Below are 24,993 nucleotides of genomic sequence, written 5' to 3' on the forward strand. Positions count from 1 at the left end.
ACGCCCATTAAAGGCGGTTATCATGTGTTATAATAAAAAGCCTGAGCCTCTACACATTGTAGAGACTCTCCCGGTTTTAGACCAGCATTTGTGTCTGATTCTGGTCGATGATGTGTGCACACGATACAATTCGGAAGCTACAAAATACCCCAAAACCTGCTGGAAAACTATAATCCAGAACAGCACATGAAAATGAGGATTTGTACTCCAGCATGGATCCACCTGTTTGTCCAGTGTTCAGAAACTTACCCATTGTTACCCTAATCTTCTGTCTGTAAACACAGGGGGGCCAAACTGAACGGATCATCAAACTTCAACTGTCTTTTAACTATTATGTGATCGCTATTATCCGTTGGATAACGGCGATCATGTGACCTGGGACCACTCACTGGGGCCCTCAGACATTGTTCCAGGCTCTCGGGTACCTTTAATAGCCAGGAGCAAGGAGATTTTAAATTTCTCGGGCCCTCCCAGCTTCTGTGCTTGCGTCTGCCATCTTGGCAATGGGCGCATGCACCAAAGCTGGGGAAAGATCCATGGATAAAGATCCCATCGGGGGATATCGCCAAGGCCTTAGGTAAGTAATTCCACCTCCCCTCACGGATTGGATCCGTGACGGGAGGTAAAACTTTAACTTTTTTTTCAACTTCTACGTGATCGCCTTTATCCCTTGGAAAACTGCGATCACATGACCAGAGACCCTCTTTGGGGTTTAGATAGGTCAGCCATCCTGAAAAGGAAAGAACTTAAATGGATATACATTTTAAATACATTAACCCCTAACAGCCTTAATACAGACTACCACTACCGTTGCCGTTTATCTAATTTAGCATTTCTTTGTGGTTGTCCTCTTACACTATTGGGTATAAGAAGACGTTTTTAATTTGATTTTAATCTATTTTTTTGTTGGTTTTTCTACAGGTTCTGGACTTTCCGTGTTCCGGGATCTCCTTCCTTTCTGCATGTCAAAGTCACAATTATTTTCTTCTTTTGATGGAATTAAGTCGGAAATATTTTCGCGTACAATTCTCTGTCCTTGATCAGTATAAGGAAGGCCTGAAGATGCCTTGTTGTTTATATTTATGAATGAAGTATTATGATAGTGCATATGGTTTTGGTGGTCCTCTTATATATATACTAATCAAATCCCATCAAGGTAAACACCTGCATAGACTTTGTTAAAATGTAGAGATGAGCGAGCGTACTTGCTAAGGCAAATTACTCGAGCGACTATTGCCATTTTCAAGTACATGCCCGCTCGTCTCTGAAGATTCGGGGGCCGGTGGGGCGCGGGGGCGGCAGGGCAGACCAGGGAGGAACGGGGGGAGATCTCTCTCTCTTCCCCCGGCTCCCCCATGCTCACTCCTGCAACTCACCACTCACCCCCGCCGGCCCCCAAATCTTTTGAGACGAGTGGACATGTACTTGAAAATGACAATACTCGCTCAAGTAATTTGCCTTAGCGAGTACGCTTGCTCATCTCTATTAAAATGCCAAACACATGTTGCCCATGGTCAGATTTGAACTTACAACTACAGCACTGTAAAGCAGCAGTTTTAACGTCTTCTTGTTTCTCCTGCAGAGAAGACGATGGAGAAGAGTAAGAACAAAAACAAAGAGAACATACAACCTCAATGCAGATGTTGTCCATAATCAGCCAGGACCTAGGACCCCAACACTACAAGGCAATAGTGCTAACTACTGAATCATTAAGTTTCTTACTTCTTCTTCCTCCTTTTTCTTTTGGGGAGGAGAAAAAAAAAAGGAGAAGAAAAAGTAGAAGATGATCTTCTTATTCTCCTTAACTCTTTGTTCCTTTTCTACTTTTCCTTCTTTTTCTACTATTACTACTTCTCCTTTTTCTTCTTCTTCAGTTTCTTCTTTTTCTCCTTCTCCATCGGAGGGGGAAGAAGGAGAAGGCAGAACAAGCATAGTGGCTCAGTCATCTGCACTGTTGCCTTCTTAGAGCTCTAGGTTCAAATCTGTCCAATAGCAACATTTGGATGATGTATTTATGTTCTCTTTGTGTTTATTCTCCCTGTTCTTCTCCTCTTCTGGAGCAAACAGCAAAGGAGTGGTGTTTCCATTATTAGCACTGCTTCTTTGCAGTGCTGGAATTGTAGGTTCAAATCTGACCAAGGGCAAGATCTGACTAAAGTTTTTCAAAGTTCATGCAGATGGTATCGTTGATGGGATTTGAACCTAGGACCTCATCAGTGAAAGGAAAGAGCAACTGAGACACACACACATACATGTTATTGAAGCCGATTTTTACTCCTATTAATTTCAATGGGAGTCGGAATCGGCCATCCCGATTCATGATAATTTTTCAGATATTCCCAATCCGAATATTTTTTTATAACTCACTCAACACTACTCAATACCATAAAAATTCAGACTTATAGACTTACATAATACTAGTCCAAAAAGGATTTAAAACATCCTTGAAGCTAAGCAGTAGATTACAATGCATACAATATATAAACATTTGCAGCACTTCTTTCCCAACAAGTTATTCATGCCGATGTGCAACTGTCAAAAGGCTTTCCTCAAGTTCTAGCTCTAACAAACTTCCAGTGATGAGAAGAATTAATGTAACTTTCGTATAAAGTATACGGAAGAAAAGAAAATGAAGTTATCAGAATGTAACTATCAATGCTAATGCTTAGAAGTATAAAAAGGGTGGAATTCAGCAATGAATGGTTCACCGTATCTTCTTCTGAGTCATCTTTTACAATTGTTTTGAGTGCTTTTATATAAATATTTAGAGCATTGCTAATACTCGTTTTATATCACATATGCCCTCTAATTTTCTTGCTTTGAACACTTTACAGACTTTTGAAACAATCTGTGATAAGGTTTTCCACACCATATATTTTGCTCGGCGGGGATGAAATAGTGTTACTAGATTGCTTTCTTTGCCTTCTCTTGGTTTAATTTGCACTGCAGTAGAGGTCTGAAATAGGACCACAGCTTGAAGTCGCTGTTGTCTCAAGGAGTATGAACCCTCATTACACAGATAAAATGCACAATATTTTTCTGACCTGTATGCTGCTCTCTGTATGTCCAAGTTTTTGAATTATGTACAATTATACATCCCACTACGCATTTATAGAGAGGCGTCAATTTTCTCTTCAACTTTGTTTGACCTTGCAACAATGAGACAAACGCCCTGTCTGCCTGGGAAGCAACGATGTCTCAAACTGGATTCTACTTCTGAAGGGAGACTCTAAACTGATTGAATGTTTGCTCTTTTTTCCTTACTTTACCTAAGTATTTTCTGTAAAAGTATCTGTACCTGGTTTCTCACTTTTCCTAAAGAAAATTATTTGAAACTACACTACTGGTGTAAAATTGGTAAAAAATGACAATAACAGGACAACTAAATGAAATTAAATATACATGGCTGTAAGCATTGCTTCCATATTACTTAACACCTTCCCTATTACAAAGCGTTTGGGTGCCATAAAAGTACTCACCTTATGTTGGTCAGTTACATCAATACTAATTAAAGCACACTCCATATTTTTAGCCTTTGAGGTTCAGACACTGCACAAATTGTACAAAGAAAGCTAAAGCTACAATATTCTTATGTAGTCCATGAATTACATCCCCCTTCCTCAATGGTACCATAGCCAACTGCCTACTGCTCATATAGGCCGCCTGCAGACGAGCGGGTCGGATCCGGCAGCGAGAAATCTCGCCGCGCGATCCGACCCCAGAGCCTGCAGGGACGACCGCGTACTCACCCGCGCCTGGCGGCCCCGGCTCTTTGATGTGCCGGCTGCCGCGCAGCCGGCGCATGCGCAGACCGGAGCCGGCGGCCAGGTGAGTGCGTGCCCCGCAGGAAATTAGAACATGCCGCGGTTTGTTTGCCGCGCGAGATTTCGCGCGGCCAAACCGCGGCCGTCTGCATAGGAGTGCGTATTGTAATGCACTCCTATGCAGACTTTCAGCGGCGGAAATCCCGCGGGAAATCCCGCGGCGGGATTTCCGCTCGTCTGCAGGCAGCCTATATGTTTCTGTTACTGGTTACAATGAATGAAAAAAGATACACTTTCACGACTTAAACAAATGGACATGTTTTAGCCCCGTCAATTCGTTTCCACTATCGGGATTCCGGCGTGTTGATAGTACACGTGAGAAAAGAAAGGACTTGCCCTATTAACTACGTGCGAGAAAGATAGGGCAGCACCCATTTTCCTGCTTTTTTTAATTCAAAGTCGGGCACACCAGCGCAGAGTTTGAATACTCCAAAAACTCTTCTGTGTAGCAGCAAGCGTATTAGTGTATATGCCCATGTGTTTTTGCCCTCAGGCTGTAAACTTCATTCCTTCTATTGTTTTCAAGCCCATCTGATATGCAGTATGCAATCTGCTCCTAGTTTCAGACTTTTCTCATGTAGATGTGTTCCTATCAGTAATACATACAGGATGTGAGGTCTATGTGCAGAATACTGCTGATCTTGTGTATCAGACAAAAAGTTTCATTCCTGGGCTGATTTTTCTTCTCACAGCTCATGAGATATATCTTCCTTACCTATGTGCTTATGAACACTGATGAGGAGTGTATATTTATCATCTCCAAACCTGCAGAGTCTGCCTAGCTACATTATATTAATGTTTAACCTATATGATCTGCCCACTTTGAAGAGTTGGATGTTTTCCCCTTGTTCACACACTCATCTACTTTGTACAACTTTCTCCCTCTCCCTGCTGCTATCTCTAAGGGCTTAAACACATGGGCGCATGCGCTAATATGCTCACTGCTACGGAGTGTATTAGCGCATGAACCGTTTTTTTTTTTTTGACTATTCAAACTCTGCGCTATTGCGCAGGAGTTTGAATAAAAAAGCAGGAAGATAGGTCCTGCCCCATCTTTCTTGCATCTAGAAAAATGATGTATGTGCCTGAAAGATAGCATAAGTTCTATCTTTTCTTGTGCATAGTATTAATGTGCAAGAATCCCGATAGTGAAAACAAAACCATTGAAATCAATGATTTTGTTTCATCCCATTTTGCGTCCATGATTTTCGCAGCCCTTATTCCAACGTCTTTGCGTATTCACTGTCTGAAATATTTCAATATAAATTAAATGTTCCTTGATAGAGATGAGGGAGCATACTCACTAAGAACGATTGCTTGATCGAGCATTGCCCTTAGCGAGTACTTGCCCACTCTGAAGAAAACGTTCGGCTGCCGGCGCGCGTGAGAGGTGAGTTGCGGCAGTGAGCAGAGGGGAGCGGGGGAGAGAGGGAGAGAGAGCTCTTCCCTCCGTTCCTCCCCGCTCTCCCCCGCCGCTCCCCGCCCGCCACCGGCAGCCGAATCTTTTCTTCCGAGCGGGCAGGTACTCGCTAAGGACAATGCTCGATCGAGCAATTGTCCTTAGCATGTATGCTCGCTCATCTCTATTCCTTGACCAAATGTGAAGTTGAATGTTTGAAGTCAGATCACTTGATGTAGTCATTGCGATTTTTTACAATGAGCTTTTTCATTTTGTTCAGTGATACATCTGTAACTGAGTTACTCACTGTTGTAAGGTTGCTACACTGATGTAATACTCCATGATACGGACCATTTGGTCACAGCCAGAGAGACTTTTCAAGTTGGTTGCTATTTTAATAACACATTTTCTCTAGATGCACAATTTTATTATACCATAGCATATTTATAACTGCTGAATAATGTATTAAAAACGTGTCTTGCCATTAAACACATACTAAAGAATGTAGTTATAACACACAAAATAATTATTGAGCACAGGGGAGGAAGTGCATAAAGCACGTTTGGTTGGTTACTGCAGAAAGTGTTACTGGAATTTTAGTCATTTGTCTTCTTCAGAAAGAATGGTGAGAAAATCAACTTCCTTTAACATTCCTATTGTGGACCAAACACAATGTATTAATAATAGCATCAGTATTAGTAATGCTTCTACACAATACAAGTGAAAAGTCCACTATCTATAAAAAGCTGCACAAGCATAAAACTCACATTCACTCATACCATATACAAGAAAGTAGTGGGCAAAAGACAAGTTAGCCGTATTTACTAAAGAACATAAACTATGTATACTACCACTCATAGGTGTCAGTTTTTCTTGGCCTGTAAGATCATTTCGCTTTAAAGTTAATCTGTGAGTTAGATGTCTAAAGGATCTTTTACATGCAACGATTATCACTCAAGATCCATCCAAAGGGCCGAAAATGAGCGATAATCGTTACATGTAAACACAGGCATTGTGCAGTTTTCGTTTCAATGATGGATTTCAGTTCACTTAAAACTCATCATTCACAATGCTGAAAGACTGAGAAAATACATTCCATTAGAATGTATTTTGCTCAGTCTTTCAATAGACTGCACGATGTTCTCCCCATGGCAGGTTTATACATGCTGGGCTCTGCAAACAACTCCTAGATGTCCTTTTACATGCAGATGATAAAATGTTAATCATCACAGGCATTGCAGGGCCTGTGATAGAATCTGTGCAGCATGTAAAATACCATGTCTCTCTAAGCTAATGTGTATGATTGGCTTTAAGGGGTGCAAACTGTACAAAAAGCAGTAATTTACACATCAGTGCTCTCTGCTAGCTGCATACATGTAACTTTCTGCATTTACATGACTGTAGGAGTCCAGAGCAGGTGAGTAAGAGGGGGTGCTGATAAGTCTTTGGCTTTGTGTCCTTTTTTTGTTTCTATGGTAATGAATGTTACATCACATGAAAGCCTTGAAAACAAAATGGCGCAGTCTAAAGGGATATTCACAGCAAATAAGAACAAAGAGTGATAAAATTCTTGTTTCTGCAAGCAAAGTCCGCGAAGGATATTCATGATGATATGTCGCAGACATTTGGGGATCAATGCCCTTCATATTCTACAGTTAAGAACTGGGTTGCCAAATTTAAAACGGGCCACTTCAGCACCAATGATGAGGAACGTCCTGGACGATCGAGAGAGGTTGTTGTTCCAGAGATCGTTGATGCCGCGCACAACCTCATACTGGAGAATCGGCCAATTTCAGCTAAAGGAATAGCAGACATCATGGGGATTTCTCGTGAACGTATTTGTGTCATTATCCATTAATACTTGAACATGAAGAAGCTATCTGCAAAGTGGGTCCCCAAATCTTTGACAACAGATCAGAAAAGCATGCCAGTGAAAACTTCCCGGTCCATTTGTCAGCGTTTCCGGACTGATAAGAGCTTCCTGGATCGACTGATCACTATGGAGGAAACCTGTATTTATTTGTATGACGCAGAAACCAAGGAGCAGTCAAAAAAGTGGAGGCACAGTGGTTCTCCTCGCCCATTGAACTTTTTGACCAATTGAAGGCAGCTCTGAAGGCCAAAAGGCGCATCAAGCTGTCCAAAGGAATCTTGATCCTGCAAGACAACGCCTCCGTTCACACTGCACAAGCGACCACGGGAAAACTGGTGGAGCTAGGCTTCCAGCTGGTTGACCACCCACCTTATTCACCAGATCTAGCTCCCTCCGACTATCATCTGTTTCCAAACCTGAAGAAACACCTCAAGGGTACCAAATTTCACACCATTTCTGATGCCATGGCTGCTATGGATGACTGGTTTGAGGCACAACCGAAATCCTTATTTAGCAAGGCTTACAGAACTTGGAATACCGATGTAAGAAGTGTGCTGAAATCAGTGGAGAGTATGTGGAATAAATGTAAAGTTTCATCTTCCTATCTCGTATCTTTCTGGGTAAAGCCAAAGACTTATCAGCAGCCCCTCGTATATAGTGGCATGTCTTTCATATGCACAATGCAGTTAATACTACTATGGTAGTAATACTGTTGCTGTTACTTATGACGGTATTGTGACATTAAGTAGGGACTAGAGATGAGCGAGCACCAAAATGCTCGGGTGCTCGTTACTCGGGACGAAATTATCGCGATGCTCGAGGGTTCGTTTCGAGTAACGAACCCCATTGAAGTCAATGGGCGACTCGAGCATTTTTGTATATCGCCGATGCTCGCTAAGGTTTCCATTTGTGAAAATCTGGGCAATTCAAGAAAGTGATGGGAACGACACAGCAACGGATAGGGCAGGCGAGGGGCTACATGTTGGGCTGCATCTCAAGTTCCCAGGTCCCACTATTAAGCCACAATAGCGGCAAGAGTGGGCCCCCCCTCCCAACAACTTTTACTTCTGAAAAGCCCTCATTAGCAATGCATACCTTAGCTAAGCACCACACTACCTCCAACAAAGCACAATCACTGCCTGCATGACACTCCGCTGCCACTTCTCCTGGGTTACATGCTGCCCAACCCCCCCCCCCCCCCCCGCACGACCCAGTGTCCACAGTGCACACCAAACTGTCCCTGCGCAGCCTTCAGCTGCCCTCATGCCACGCCACACTCATGTCTATTTATAAGTGCGTCTGCCATGAGGAGGAACCACAGGCACACACTGCAGAGGGTTGGCACGGCTAGGCAGCGACCCTCTTTAAAAGGGGCGGGGCGATAGCCCACAATGCTGTACAGAAGCAATGAGAAATATAATCCTGTGCCCCCGCCATCAGGAGCTGCACACGTGGGCATAGCAATGGGGAACCTATGTGCCACACACTATTCATTCTGTCAAGGTGTCTGTATGCCCCAGTCAGACCGCGGTTTTTTATAAATAGTCACAGGCAGGTACAACTCCGCAATGGGAATTCTGTGTGCACGCACAGCATGGGTGGCTCCCTGGAACCCACCGGCTGTACATTAATGTATCCCATTGCAGTGCCCATCACAGCTGAGGTAACGTCCGATTAAATGCAGGTGGGCTTCGGCCCACACTGCATGCCCCAGTCAGACTGGGGTTCTTTAGAAGTGGACACATGCAGTTACAACTCCGTGTGGACCCACAGCATGGGTGGGTGCCAGGAAGCCACCGGTGGTACATAAATATATCCCATTGCATTGCCCAGCACAGCTGAGGTAATGTCATGTTTAATGCAAGTGGGCTTCGGCCCACACTGCATGCCCCAGTCAGACTGGGGCTCTTTAGAAGTGGACACATGTAGTTACAACTCCGTGTGGACCCATGGCATGGGTGGCTCCCTGGAACCCACCGGCGGTACATAAATATATCCCATTGCAGTGCCCATCACAGCTGATGTAACGTCAGCTTTTATGCAGGTGGGCAAAAAATTAATTGGATTACACTGTAGGCGAGGGCCCCAAAAAATTGGTGTACCAACAGTACTAATGTACGTCAGAAAAATTGCCCATGCCCAACCAAGAGGGCAGGTGAAACCCATTAATCGCTTTGGTTAATGTGGCTTAATTTGTAACTAGGCCTGGAGGCAGCCCAGTTAAAATAAAAATTGGTTCAGGTGAAAGTTTCAATGCTTTAATGAGCATTGAAACATATAAAAATTGTTTACAAAAATTATATGACTGAGCTTTGTGGGCCTAAGAAAAATTGCCCGTTCGGCGTGATTACGTCAGGTTTCAGGAGGAGGAGCAGGAGGAGGAGGATGAATATTATACACAGATTGATGAAGCTAAAAGGTCCACGTTTTTGATGGTGATAGAGAACAATGCTTCCATCCGCGGGTGCAGATTACGTATTGTTTAGGTATCGCTGCTGTCCGCTGGTGGAGAAGAGAAGTCTGGGGAAATCCAGGCTTTGTTCATCTTGATGAGTGTAAGCCTGTCGGCACTGTCGGTTGACAGGCGGGTACGCTTATCTGTGATGATTCCCCCAGCCGCACTAAACACCCTCTCTGACAAGACGCTAGCCGCAGGACAAGCAAGCACCTCCAGGGCATACAGCGCGAGTTCAGGCCACGTGTCCAGCTTCGACACCCAGTAGTTGTAGGGGGCAGAGGCGTCACGGAGGACGGTCGTGCGATCGGCTACGTACTCCCTCACCATCCTTTTACAGTGCTCCCGCCGACTCAGCCTTGACTGGGGAGCCGTGACACAGTCTTGCTGGGGAGCCAGAAAGCTGTCAAAGGCCTTAGAGAGTGTTCCCCTGTCTGTGCTGTACATGCTGTCTGATCTCTGCGCCTCCCCTGCTACCTGGCCCTCGGAACTGCGCCTTCGGCCACTAGCGCTGTCGGATGGGAATTTTACCATCAGTTTGTCCGCCAGGGTCCTGTGGTATAGCATCACTCTCGAACCCCTTTCCTCTTCGGGTATGAGAGTGGAAAGGTTCTCCTTATACCGTGGGTCGAGCAGTGTGTACACCCAGTAATCCGTAGTGGCCAGAATGCGTGTAACGCGAGGGTCACGAGAAAGGCATCCTAACATGAAGTCAGCCATGTGTGCCAGGGTACCTGTACGCAACACATGGCTGTCCTCACTAGGAAGATCACTTTCAGGATCCTCCTCCTCCTCCTCCTCCTCAGGCCATACACGCTGAAAGGATGACAGGCAAGCAGCATGGGTACCCTCAGCAGTGGGCCAAGCTGTCTCTTCCCCCTCCTCCTCATCCTCCTCATGCTCCTCCACCTCCTCCTCCTCAACACGCTGAGATATAGACAGGAGGGTGCTCTGACTATCCAGCGACATACTGTCTTCCCCCGCCTCCGTTTCCAAGTGCAAAGCGTCTGCCTTTATGCTTTGCAGGGAACTTCTCAAGAGGCATAGCAGAGGAATGGTGACGCTAATGATTGCAGCATCGCCGCTCACCATCTGGGTAGACTCCTCAAAGTTTCCAAGGACCTGGCAGATGTATGCCAACCAGGCCCACTCTTCTGTAAAGAATTGAGGAGGCTGACTCTCACTGCGCCGCCCATGTTGGAGTTGGTATTCCACTATAGCTCTACGCTGCTCATAGAGCCTGGCCAACATGTGGAGCGTAGAGTTCCACTGTGTGGGCACGTCGCACAGCAGTCGGTGCACTGGCAGATGAAACCGATGTTGCAGGGTGCGCAGGGTGGCAGCGTCCGTGTCGGACTTGCGGAAATGTGCGCAGAGCCGGCGCACCTTTCCGAGCAGGTCTGACAAGCGTGGGTAGCTTTTCAGAAAGCGCTGAACCACCAAATTAAAGACGTGGGCCAGGCATGGCACGTGCGTGAGGCTGCCGAGCTGCAGAGCCGCCACCAGGTTACGGCCGTTGTCACACACGACCATGCCCGGTTGGAGGCTCAGCGGTGCAAGCCAGCGGTCGGTCTGCTCTGTCAGACCCTGCAGCAGTTCGTGGGCCATGTGCCTCTTATCTCCTAAGCTGAGTAGTTTCAGCACGGCCTGCTGACGCTTGCCCACCGCTGTGCTGCCACGCCGTGCGACACCGACTGCTGCCGACGTGCTGCTGCTGCCACATCTTGATTGCGAGACAGAGTTTGCGGAGGAGGAGGAGGGTGGTTTAGTGGAGGAAGCATACACCGCCGCAGATACCACCACCGAGCTGGGGCCCGCAATTCTGGGGGTGGGTAGGACGTGAGCGGTCCCAGGCTCTGACACTGTCCCAACCTCCACTAAATTCACCCAATGTGCCGTCAGGGAGATATAGTGGCCCTGCCCGCCTGTGCTTGTCCACGTGTCCGTTGTTAAGTGGACCTTGGCAGTAACCGCGTTGGTGAGGGCGCGTACAATGTTGCGGGAGACGTGGTCGTGCAGGGCTGGGACGGCACATCGGGAAAAGTAGTGGCGACTGGGAAATGAGTAGCGCGGGGCCGCCGCCGCCATCATACTTTTGAAAGCCTCCGTTTCCACAACCCTACACGGCAGCATCTCCAGGCTGATAAATTTGGCTATGTGCACGTTTAACGCTTGAGCGTGCGGGTGCGTGGCGGCGTACTTGCGCTTGCGCTCCAACACTTGCGCTAGCGACGGCTGGACGGTGCGCTGACAGACATTGGTGGATGGGGCCGAGGACAGCGGAGGTGAGGGTGTGGGTGCAGGCCAGGAGACGGTAGTGCCTGTGTCCTGAGAGGGGGGTTGGATCTCAGTGGCAGGTTGGGGCACAGGGGGAGAGGCAGCGGTGCAAACAGGAGGCGGTGAACGGCCTTCGTCCCACCTTGTGGGGTGCTTGGCCATCATATGTCTGCGCATGCTTGTGGTGGTGAGGCTGGTGGTGGTGGCTGCCCGGCTGATCTTGGCGCGACACAGGTTGCACACCACTGTTCGTCGGTCGTCTGCACTCTCAGTGAAAAACTACCAGACCTTTGAGCACCTCGGCCTCTGCAGGGTGGCATGGCGCGAGGCTGCGCTTTGGGAAACAGTTGGTGGATTATTCGGTCTGGCCCTGCCTCTACTCCTGGACACCGCACTGCCTCTTGCAACCTGCCCTGCTGCTGCCCTTGCCTCCCCCTCTGAAGACCTGTCCTCAGTAGGCGTAGCAAACCAGGTGGGGTCAGTCACCTCATCGTCCTGCTGCTCTTCCTCCGAATCCTCTGTGCGCTCCTCCCTCGGACTTACTGCCCTTACTACTACCTCACTGATAGACAACTGTGTCTCATCGTCATCGTCCTCCTCACCCACTGAAAGGTCTTGAGAGAGTTGCCGGAAGTCCCCAGCCTCATCCCCCGGACCCCGGGAACTTTCCAAAGGTTGGGCATCGGTCACGACAAACTCCTCCAGTGGGAGAGGATTTGGAACCCTTGCTGCCCATTCTGGGCAGGGGCCCAGGAACAGTTCCTGGGAGTCTGCCTGCTCCTCAGAATGTGTCATTGTAATGGAGTGAGGAGGCTGGGAGGAAGGAGGAGCAGCAGCCAGAGGATTCAGAGTTGCAGCAGTGGACGGCGCAGAACTCTGGGTGTTCAATAGATTGCTGGATGCACTTTCTGCCATCCACGACAGGACCTGCTCACACTGCTCATTCTCTAATAAAGGTCTACCGCGTGGACCCATTAATTGTGAGATGAATGTGGGGACGTCAGAAACGTGCCTCTCTCCTAATCCCGCACCTGGATCAGGAGCTCGGCCTGTGCCCACACCCTGACTTGGGCCTCCGCGTCCTCGCCCGCGTCCATGTCCTCTAGGCCTACCCCTACCCCTTAGCATGGTGTATTACCAGTAGTGCAGAAACAGAACGCTGTAATTAAATGTGCCGCTTATTGGCCTGTGGTTGGAGGCTGACTTCGATTACGGAACGCCAGGAAATAATTTTGCGCAAGCCTGCTGTAACACTTAGCTGGCTGCGTATGAATTAGGAGGACAACTACACCCAGCACAGACCCAGTACACTGAGGACAATCACAGGCAGCCCAAATAGATTTTTTTTCCCAAATGTTTTTGGAAAGGTCCACTGCCTATATTCAATAAATATATGTCTTCTGTCCCTACCTCACCACTACTGGCCCTGAAGTATGTAAAATAACTGCAGACTGTTGCACTGTGGACAGGACTACAGCGGTGATGTAACGGCCAACACAGAGCCAGGAAATAATTTTGCGCAAGCCTGCTGTAACACTTAGCTGGCTGCGTATGAATTAGGAGGACAACTACACCCAGCACAGACCCAGTACACTGAGGACAGTCACAGGCAGCCCAAATAGATTTTTTTTTCCCAAATGTTTTTGGAAAGGCCCTCTGCCGATATTCAATAAATATATGTCTTCTGTCCCTGCCTCACCACTACTGGCCCTGGAGTATGTAAAATAACTGCAGACTGTTGCACTGTGGACATGAAGACAGCGGTGATGTAACAGCCAACACAGAGCCAGGAAATAATTTTGTGCAAGCCTGCTGTAACACTTAGCTGGCTGCGTATGAATTAGGAGGACAACTACCCCCAGCACAGACCCAGTACACTGAGGACAGTCACAGGCAGCCCAAATAGATTTTTTTCCCAAATGTTTTTGGAAAGGCCCACTGCCTATATTCAATAAATATATGTCTTCTGTCCCTGCCTCACCACTACTGGCCCTGGAGTATGTAAAATAACTGCAGACTGTTGCACTGTGGACAGGAATACAGCGGTGATGTAATAGCCAACACAGAGCCAGGAAATAATTTTGCGCAAGCCTGCTGTAACACTTAGCTGGCTGCGTATGAATTAGGAGGACAACTACACCCAGCACAGACCCAGTACACTGAGGACAGTCACAGGCAGCCCAAATAGATTTTTTTTCCCAAATGTTTTTGGAAAGGCCCACTGCCTATATTCAATAAATATGTGTCTTCTGTCCCTGCCTCACCACCACTACTGGCCCTGGAGTACGTAAAATAACTGCAGACTGTTGCACTGTGGACAGGAATACAGCGGTGATGTAACAGCCAACACAGAGCCAGGAAATAATTTTGCGCAAGCCTGCTGTAACACTTAGCTGGCTGCGTATGAATTAGGAGGACAACTACACCCAGCACAAACCCAGTACACTGAGGACAGTCATAGGCAGCCCAAATAGATTTTTTTTCCCAAATGTTTTTGGAAAGGCCCACTGCCTATATTCAATAAATATATGTCTTCTGTCCCTGCCTCACCACTACTGGCCCTGGAGTATGTAAAATAAATGCAGACTGTTGCACTGTGGACTGGAATACAGCGGTGATGTAACAGCCAACACAGAGCCAGGAAATAATTTTGCACAAGCCTGCTGTAACACTTAGCTGGCTGCGTATGAATTAGGAGGACAACTACACCCAGCACAGACCCAGTACACTGAGGACAGTCACAGGCAGCCCAAATAGATTTTTTTTCCCAAATGTTTTTGGAAAGGCCCACTGCCTATATTCAATAAATATATGTCTTCTGTCCCTGCCTCACCACCACTACTGGCCCTGGAGTATGTAAAATTACTGCAGGGCGCAATGCTCTGCACGGCCGATATACAAAAAAAAAAATGTGCAACACTGCAAAAAGCAGCTTCCACACTACTGCACACGGTTAGATGTGGCCCTAATAAGGACCGTTGGGGTTCTTGAAGCCTAAAATACTCCTAACACTCTCCCTATAGCAACTCCAGCAAGACAGCACTTTCCCTGATCTCTGTGAGAACGCATCTGTGGCGAGCTGCGGGAGGGGCCGATTTATATACTCGGGTGACACCTGATCTCCCCAGCCACTCACTGCAGGGGGGTGGTATAGGGCTTGAACGTTGCAGGGGGAAGTTGTATTGCCTTCCCTGTCTTTCTATTGGCCAGAAAAGCGCGCTAACGTCTCAGAGATGAAAGTGAAAGTAACTCGAACATCGCGTGGTACTCCTTACGAGTAACGAGCATCTCGAACACGCTAATACTCGAACGAGTATCAAGCTCGGATGAGTACGTTCGCTTATCTCTAGTAGGGACATATGCGGAGTGACAAAATATGATATTTAGAATAAAAATACACCTATAATAAGCTTTATTAACAGAAGATAAACTGCTTGATGACATTTTCCATGTAGCAATTATTATTTCTTGCTTTAAAGGCTCTGCCATCCCAGAACAACCCCTTTTCACATAAAGCATATGAATGTCATGACGTGTCCAAGTCTAAGTAAGTCTCAGATATAATAAAAAGTTCACATCTGCACTCTAAGCAATGTTTGTATGGGATTTCACCAAACATTAACCTTTTCCAGGAAGGTCACTTTGAATCCATAGGACTTTAAAGTGACCTTCCTAGAAATTTCAAGTATTTATTGCTACACGGTGTGGCATGATGTTCTCATCTATGTTGCTGACATTTGTAGTTCTTCAAGATGATTCCAAATCCAAGAAAGCTCCACTCATAGATACCAAGGACAGAAAGCCCAACTGGACATAGTGTAAAACCACAACCACTTTAACAGGAATCTGCTTTTGTTATACTCACAAGCTCATCAGTATTAAAAACCATGCCAAGTTCATGCCAACCCTGGGTTAACATTTGCTGGAATTACAAACAGACATCATTTAGCGCGATAAGGTGAACTTCTGGTTATATTTTATGGGTAATATTGGACTTTAATCCACAGCTCTCAAGTGATATGATGAATTTCTCTAGAAGGTATTTTCTGAGATAACATTTTTTTAACCCTTTCCAATCCACTGTCTGACGTTTGAAGACATTCTGATTGAAGGCTGTACAGCTCCGATGTCGGAAGACGTTCGGCAGGGTATTCTTACTGTATATTACTGGCTGCTCTGTTGTCGGGGGCCCCTCTGGCATGTCACATACCGCAGTACTGGCTCTAGCCAGCAGATGGCACCATTGTGAAATTGCAGAAAGAGAAAGCCCCCTAGGAAACCCTTAATCCAATATTGGATTTCAAAGGGTTAAACTGTTCATGCCTAAAAACAATAAAAGAGCCTATACTTGCCTATCCTGGCTCCCCACATCTCCAACATCACACCTACATTCTCCCTTCTGGTTCTGTGTACAAGTTACAGAGTCAACCTGTGATTGTAATATGACAGGCTGCTGCAGCCAATCAACTATTGAGGCTAGTGATCAGCTGCAGCAGCCTGTAATGTCACATCAGCAGGCTGTCTGTAGCCTGTAAACAGAGCACCGTTGGGCAGAATAGATGCATCGTGCTGTAGTTGCGGAGACCTGTGGGAGGCTCTTTTATTGTTATGGGGCATGAGCAGCTTAAATAATAATCTTAAGGATGTTGCTCCACTTCTAACTATTGATGACCTATACCCAGGAAAGGTTATCAAAAGCAGACTGGCGAGGATCCACTGCCTGAGACCCTCCATGATCAGCTGTTCCCCAAGACTATCATTCTAGTCCATCGAACTGCTTTGTTGCAGGAATCAGTCTGCTATGTAAATCGTGTATTGGCCCAAGCTGCTATTGCAAGCTAAAGCTTCTTTCACATGGGCCTTGCGATTTTCAGCCACCTACATCACACGGCCAGATGCGGTGTATTTATGCCGCAGCCCGGAATTCTGTCAGTCAGGGGTGAGAGCATTTAGTAATACTAAACTCTCTCCCTCTCCCTTTGCCGGCTGATCGGCAAAGGGAGGTGGGAGGGGCTTTAGCAGCGCCATTGCTAAAGTCCCTCCTCCTACCCTTACCAGCAGCTCCCATAGGCTGCTATGGGAACTGCCAGCTGATCTCGGCCAAAACATAGGGCAAGACCTATTTTTTTCCAGCAGCGCGCAAAAGTGGCCGGCCGAAATCCGCAGCATATGTGCCATCTTTTCTGGCCGGCCAATTTTACACACAGGAAAATTGCCCATATGAATGAATGCATTGGAATCCAATGCTTCAGATGCTCGCGATTTTTGGCCGATGTTTTATCACGGCAAAAAAGCCATGATATAACGTTTGTGTGAAAAAGGCCTTAGAGTCCCATTGAAGTGAATAGGACTCAGCCTGCAATTCCAGCATGGACCACCGAGCAATATATGGAGCTGTCTTTTTCTGGCAACCAAATCATCTCCATGTACTAGAAAAGGGGCCCCAGCAATCTGCTGATCATCAGAGAACCAAGGCAGTGGACCCGTGCCATTCTGCTATTGATGATGATAGGTCATCAATAGTTAGAAGTGGGACAACCCCTTCAACTAAGACTAAGGGTGAAGCCACACGAACGTATATCGGCTCGGTTTTCACGCCGAGCCGATATACGTTGTCCTCGTGTGCAGGGGGGGAGGCTGGAAGAGCCAGGAGCAGGAACTGAGCTCCCGCCCCCCTCTCTGCCTCCTCTCCGCCCATCTGCACTATTTGCAATGGGGAGAGGTGGGATGGGGCGGGGCTAATTCTCAGAACCTAGCTCCGCCCCACCCCACCTCTTCCCATTGCCAATAGTGCAGAGGGGCGAAGAGGAGGCAGAGAGGGGGACGGGAGCTCAGTTCCTGCTCCTGGCTCTTCCATCCTCCCCCCCCCCCCCCCGCAGATGAGGAGGACGTATATCGGCTCGGCATAAAAACCGAGCCGATATACGTTCGTGTGAATGCAGCCTAAGATCTAAGTAGGAGCCACTCTGGCACTGATAGTCTAGCCATGTATTGCATTGTTAATTAGAATGGCTGGTTTATAACGCTACTTTATTGCCCTATAATATTATATTAACGGCTGGACAAATCTTTTCTAATGCCCAACCTGTACAGCGGCTGTTATTAGAGAAGGGGCTTGAAAGATGAAGCAACTCTCTGTATACAGCATCTGATAGAGCATAATACAATTCTTTTAAATCAGACAAGATATAATAGGGCCCCATAGACTGGGTAAAGCCATAACGCAGTACTGTACATGAGTCCTTATTGTTTTGTCATTGTGCCATAAACAGTTTAGGATGCTTTGCTTGAGTCAGAAATACCCTATTTACAAATTAAATCAGCGATGTTGCCACTAATGTTCATTATAGCAATTCATTTGTAACATTCAGCAATCGTTTTAGATTTATTGTCTTTTTGCATCTATTTCATTTACATTTTATTGTAGAAGGATTATAATAAAACCATTCCTTAAATTAATTACAGTCTGAAGAGTTTTCCATAATGCAACCTCCAGATGGCACCATTTAACTGAAAAGAGGGTTTTTAAACTCCAAGTAATATAAATCAAAATATAACACTCCACTTGCTTAGAATAAATTATTCTCGCAAGGTTTGCCAAGTCACAGTTGGTTTTGCAAGTCTTTACGCAAAATTACTATGAATCACTAATTAACACTGTTAATCAAGTCATATAGTCAAAATATTTTTCATTCTTATTAGACTTTAGCATGTGCATAATCAATCATTGCCATTCTAAATGTTTACCACGAGTTAAGGTTAGATGTTTAAAGTGTACCACCAATGGGCTAAAATAGTCATGTGACTTCCTTAAAAGATGGTCTTCTAGGTTAATGCTATTCTCAGAGAAAAATAGTCAGTATGTGTGGTATATGATGGGAGTGATAATCTGGTCTGGATGAAAGAGTGGTCTTCACAAAGTAATTTCATTGTTTTGCAAAATTGCCCCCCTTCCAAATTCTGGGGCACTAGTTTTTTGTAGTGTGGGGACACTTTAACCCTTTCCAATCCACTGTCTGATGTCTGAAGACATTCTGATTGAAGGCTGTAGAGCTCAGATGTCGGAAGATGTCCAGCAGGGTATTCTTACTATATATCACTGGCTGCTCTGTTGTCGGGTGCCTCTCCAGCATGTCCCATACAGCAGTACTGGCTCTAGCCAGCAGATGGCGCCATTGTATAATTGCAGAAAAAGAAAGCCCCCTAGGAAACTCTGAATCCAAAATTGGATTGCAAAGGGTTAAAAGGTGTATTTTTCCCTCCTAAATTATATTAATAAAGATTAATTCATAGTGAAAACCAATAATGAAAACCAATGCAAAGTTCTAATATCATTTAGGTTTCAATTAATGTTCATTAATGAATTTGAACATTCTTCTTTGACCACTTTTACAAACTACTGCATACCGGGAAGACCCTACAAATCCCCCTGTTTTGGAGATGTTTTGACTCAGCTATCTAGCCATCACAATTTGGCCCTTGTTAAAGTTGCACAGATCCTCCCACTCAGGTCTCATTCACACGAACGTTTTTAAGCAGCTGTTTTGCCGCAATGAAATGTCGTCCGAAAATCGTGAAGCATTGGATTTCAATGCATTCATTCACATGGGCGATTTTCCGGCATGTGAAAAAAAGTGCACCATCAAAACGTGACATTGGCAACTGTTTGCAGTCGCCGATTTTTCAAGCTGCGTCAAGATAGGTCTTGAACTGGCGGATCCCAAAATGATGGCAGATCCCATAGACTCCAATGGGAGCTGAAAAAAAAGGAATGAAGGAGCAGTTTACCTGCGTCCGGTGATGGGAAAAGAAGACAGCTGCTCTGTTTAAGCATTAGAAGTCATTCTGAGGATTTCTGCGAACGACAGAATTCTGCACTGCAGCGTATTTTTCATGCAATACGCCCGTATGAATGGACGAGGAAACGCTAATTAATCTCAGGACTTGATCGCGGATCCTCTCCACTGATGCGATTTTTGGCAGCGATGTGGCTGGTGTAAAAACACGTCACCCATGTGAATGAGGTCGTACCCATTTTTCCTGCTTCCAACACGTGAATTTCAAAGTCTGACTGTTCGGTTGCTGCCTGACCTACGTCACCCCTTGACAGGTAGCATTGTCACAAGATAGTCAATGTTTTTCAATGCACGTGTTTTTATATTCTGGTTGATTAGACGTATATGTGTATGTATAGCATCTAATGTTTGTTAGATGGAGAGAGATATTATAAAATAGAAATGGTCTTGAAGTCGGCAGGAGAGCAGTAGAACAGATTATGATGTGATACATTAGCACAGCCTAGTGGTAGAGATGAATTAACGTTTCAATTACCTTTCCGATGTGCAAACACAAAAAGCCCTTCCTAAAACAGAAGGCATTTGAATAGCTGAAGATTTCTTAGTTCCTAAGTAATATATTAACCTGACAAGGTGAAAACATACTTTCTTTTGTAAATATCATGCTGAGATTGATTCCAATGATTATACTGTATGTAAATATACTTGAGTTGCCCTTTTCTGTCCAATTGTCTCACCAACATAGGGTCCGTTGTCTCTAACTCCCATTGATGAGCGCTGTCACTGGGAGAAGCCATGTTTAGACATACATACCCACTGCAGCTGTAAAGCCATCCATGTAACTAATGCTTCCGCATGTTAGGTTTGCCAGAGTGGAAGCTACATTTACAATTCAGCTCTCCATTTCTGCTCATAGAGGGGGGGTCTAAAGCAGGCAACTCCCTTTTATGAGGTCCATATATCCTAATAGGGCATATGAACCGGGGTTGTTGTCCATTTAGTATTATTATTAGTGTTGTGTGAACCATTGAAAAGTTTAGTTCAGCTGATTCACCAAACTTTAGCAAAAAGTTCAATTCGGTCCGAATTATTTTGAACTAAACCGAAACCTAAAGCTCAGAGTCTAAGAAGACCAAATGCACAGTCAAGCTCAAACTGACACTATAGGAGGTGCGCAAATGCACAATACGCTGCCCAATTCCGTAGAACACAGAAAAACAGAAAACATCTGGACCTTATTAGACGAAATAGCCTTTTAAATCAGGGCTGGGGTGTTTTTTGCGCATGTGAACAGGTCCTGTGTATACAAAAAGTACAGCAAAACATGATAATATGTGCACAAATCAACCTTGTTCACTGCGCAAATACAATGTGCTGAGGCAAATGTATTTGCACATGTGGTCATCTCAATAAACCATAAGGCTCTCTTAAGAAATGTCTTGCAACAACTGTACCTCAGGGTGGCTTTACACGAGCCTGTGCCTGTGAGTACATAGGTGCGTACATATGTGCACACCCCTGTACGCGCAAAAAACACGCGTGTATGAAGGTCCGCGCATTGCCTTCAATGGAGCCACAACTGCTGCCAGTGGCTCCATTGAAGGCAATGGTCTACTGGCACCCCTGAATTGATTTTCAGGGAAGTGCTTTAAGTATAAGCTCTTCCCTGGAAATCATCCCTTTTGGTGTAAAAAAAATAATTAATTAATTAAACTATATATATATATACTTACCTGTTCGCCGCTGCCGTGTGCCTCGCGGGGATGAAGAACACATCTACCACATACGGCAGATGTTTTCTTCATCCCCGCGAGGAAAAAAGAATTCCCTGCTGCACCTGTCACAGATGTGACAGATGCAGCAAAATAATTCTTCATCCCCGCAGGAATAAAGAATTCCCTAGCGCAGCTGTCACAGATGACAGCTGTGCTAGAGGTTCCAGCTGCCGGCACTCCTTAATTGTTTTTCATGGAAGGGCTTTAAATATTAGCCCTACCCTGAAAAACAAGGCAAAATAGTGTAAAAACTAAAAAAAAACATACTCACCTTTCTTTAGCTGCTGGGGCTCAGCCGCATCCTATCTGCGCTGTCACTGACTCTGCACTGAAGTTCTTTCAGAAGCCGGGGAATTAAAATCCCCGCCTGCTGAAAGAGCTGCTTCTGATTGGCTTAGGTGCTCAGCCAATCGCAGGCAGCTCTCGCCTGTCATTCATTCCCGCGAGGATGAAGAATTCCTTTGCTGCATCTGTCACATCTGGGATTAAGAAAACATCTGCCGCATGTGCAGATGTGTTTTTCATCCCCACGGGGGAAACTGCAGCGGCGGACAGGTAAGTATATATATATATATTTTTTTTATTTATTTATTTTTTTACATCAAAAGGGATGATTTTCAGGGAAGAGTTTATACTTAAAGCTCTTCCCTGTGAAAAAAAACTTCAGGGGTGTCGGCAGACCATTGCTTTCAATGGAGCCGTCAGCAGCAGCCTCGGCTCCATTGAAGGCAATGCGTGCATTCCCTATGACGCACGCATGTCCTATCTTTGCAGGTGCACGCAAGTTAAACACGGACATGTGAACACATGATAGGGAATGCAGTGGTTGTAATAGACGTGTGTTTTTGTGTGAGCTTATGCACGCACATAAACTCGCTCGTGTGAAGGCACCCTTAAGGTATGTTCACATGGGGCGGAAAATACACCGGAATTTCTACTGCAAATTGCTCGGCATTTTGGCATTCGAAACTGAGTCAAAAACTGCACTGTTGGTGCGGAATTTGGCTTGATATCAGCTGTGTATTCGCAGATGCGTACCTTTAAGGTATACTGCCAAATGCAGTGAGAAAATCCCCTGATTCTTCTCCCACAGTATCCCAATGTATAAAATGTGTTTAGCACAACAATAACTGTCTAAGCTACGGCAGTTAAGAGGATGCAATGTACAGCCCTAGTACTGTTGTACAGTGGACACGCTCAGCACATGCGAGGTTAACCCTTTATGTCTACCCTCTAGATGCCTACGATAGGTACACTATAAGTTCTGTGCAACATTTTTATATAAGTATTCTATTAAATGTTACAGTCATTGCTAACAAGGGTTCAATATCATTTATTTTCAAACTATTAAAACTAGGATGCAGAGAATGGTGCACAGTGACAGAAGTCTGGCATCTGTATGTCATGGGCTCAGTGAAGTTATACGTGTGCTGCGCAGCAAGGGGTAGGCGTCTGCAATCTGACTTGCCTTCTGCATTTTTAAATCTTTCAGTAAACAGCAAGAGAGAACGGAAAATGATCAGCAATACAAAATTACATAATCACACACTACATGAAAAAGAGATGACAGTCATCCTTTCATTTTAAAGGTGCACACTGGCATTTTCCACTGTGATGTTTTCCCTGTGCAAGTGCAGCGTCTAAGGAGCAGGCCCACATCCGAGCAGATAGCGGGGTAGATACAAGGCTTGTAACGGGGCTCTATCATCTCCTCCCCTGGGGGTAGCTCGGGACCCGACCAAGTTACTGCTGGGGAAGGTCACAGGGGAATAGTAACCAAGAGTTACCTTAAAGTCCATTGTTACTCGTGACACTACCAATCCGTCCTCTGCCGTGAAGCTTGTCATTGGAAATAACTTAGTCCACACACACGGATAACTTTCTGAATAAAACCGGGAACGGTCGGTAATGTCCGTTTGCGGAAACTTTTGATAACAGTTCAACAGTAGATTGGCACAGATACAGCAAGAGAAGGTGGTGTGACAGGTAGGAAACTTGGGCAAACCAGTCAATCCACTGTGGAGTTATCTGTGTGATCCCGCTCCCGGTGACTCTCTTTCTCTCTCTCCAACACTCTACCGGTCAATGCTCACGCTTCCTGTGCCTGAATACGCCAAACAGCGATCTCTTTCCTCACTCAGTACTTAGTGGTAGCACCAGTACATTCCAGGCAGAGTAATCTCGGGCCGCACAACAGGGAATCGCTCAGCCTCTTCTATGCCTCCACACACCGACTGATAAGGCAATGTCTGTGGCTGGGTAGACTCCTCTCTCACTGACTAGCTTGCAGACTCTTGCCAGACTCCTGCCAGACTTACACCAAAATTCAGTACTCACTTGCATTCCCCTTCCAAACACATATATCACACAAGGTCACATGACACACAACATGATAGATTTCTCAGACATAACCCAGATATTAACCCATTCAGCGCTGCAGAGGTGCAATACACATTAAATGAATATACATAGAAGATGCTGACAATACCATTGCACAGGACAAACACAACATTATGGAGGGGCCTCACTAACTCTGGGCCACTACACATGTTTTTCTGACGCTAAACTGATGGGTCTAATAACAACTGTAGTAAAATGACACAAAATACATGCATTATCACTTTAACCCCTTAGTAACTGTCAGGGATGTTGCTAGGGTCTTAAAAGGCATGGGGCACAAGCCCTAAGGCATATGTCAAACCTGCTCCCCCTCCAAAAAAGTACATAATTACTATATAACATTGCAGCTACTATACCAAGGCCATACATTACCACTATACAGTAATTAAATATTCCCATCATATCGGTGCTGAACGAAACGTCTATACAAAAGACAATAACACCAATAATGTCACTATATAAGGCCCAATATTACTGGCACACCAACACTGTTGCCATTACCACAAAAAAATATTACCATAGTGTTACTGGATAAAAACACACTACACAAAGGCCAATATTACTACTTTATCAGGCCCAAATATTATAAATCTCATTATGACCACTACCATGATGACTGCATAGTGACTGAATATTGTTACTATACTGTTACTGAATGAAAACAACTATACAAAAGCCGATATTACCACCATACAATGACTATATAGTGGTAGATACTAGCTCTACACAAACGCTTTGTAGACCTTATATTTGATTATTGTAACATTATATCCAGTAATCACAATTGACAATCCTCTCTAACTCGAGTCCTTCACTTTTCTTAACTTTTCCATCTGGCCCAGATCTCCTTGATGACTTCTTCCAGTCAGACTTGTCTCTGTAAAGTTTGCAACACAAGACATCTTTGACTTCTCTCTTTTCCAGTACCATACTAAAATTTTCCTAACATACACAAACTTTCTGCCTTGCTGCTGCCCTGAATTCTGTGCCTGTTGCTGCCCTATCTGCACCTATTACTGTACCTACTGTGTGGCATGGTGCCCTTAAATAATGTACTTCAGAATTAGTGTTATTGGAACTATGCTTAAATTCGCCTTACCCCCCAAAATGGTTACATACAGACAGCACCATTGAAAACAATACTGCTAAGCTGATATTGTGCCCCGGGGATTAATAATGTACCACACAGTTATA

Source organism: Eleutherodactylus coqui, chromosome 4 (genome assembly GCF_035609145.1).
Source record: "Eleutherodactylus coqui strain aEleCoq1 chromosome 4, aEleCoq1.hap1, whole genome shotgun sequence".
In the NCBI taxonomy this organism is placed as follows: domain Eukaryota; kingdom Metazoa; phylum Chordata; class Amphibia; order Anura; family Eleutherodactylidae; genus Eleutherodactylus; species Eleutherodactylus coqui.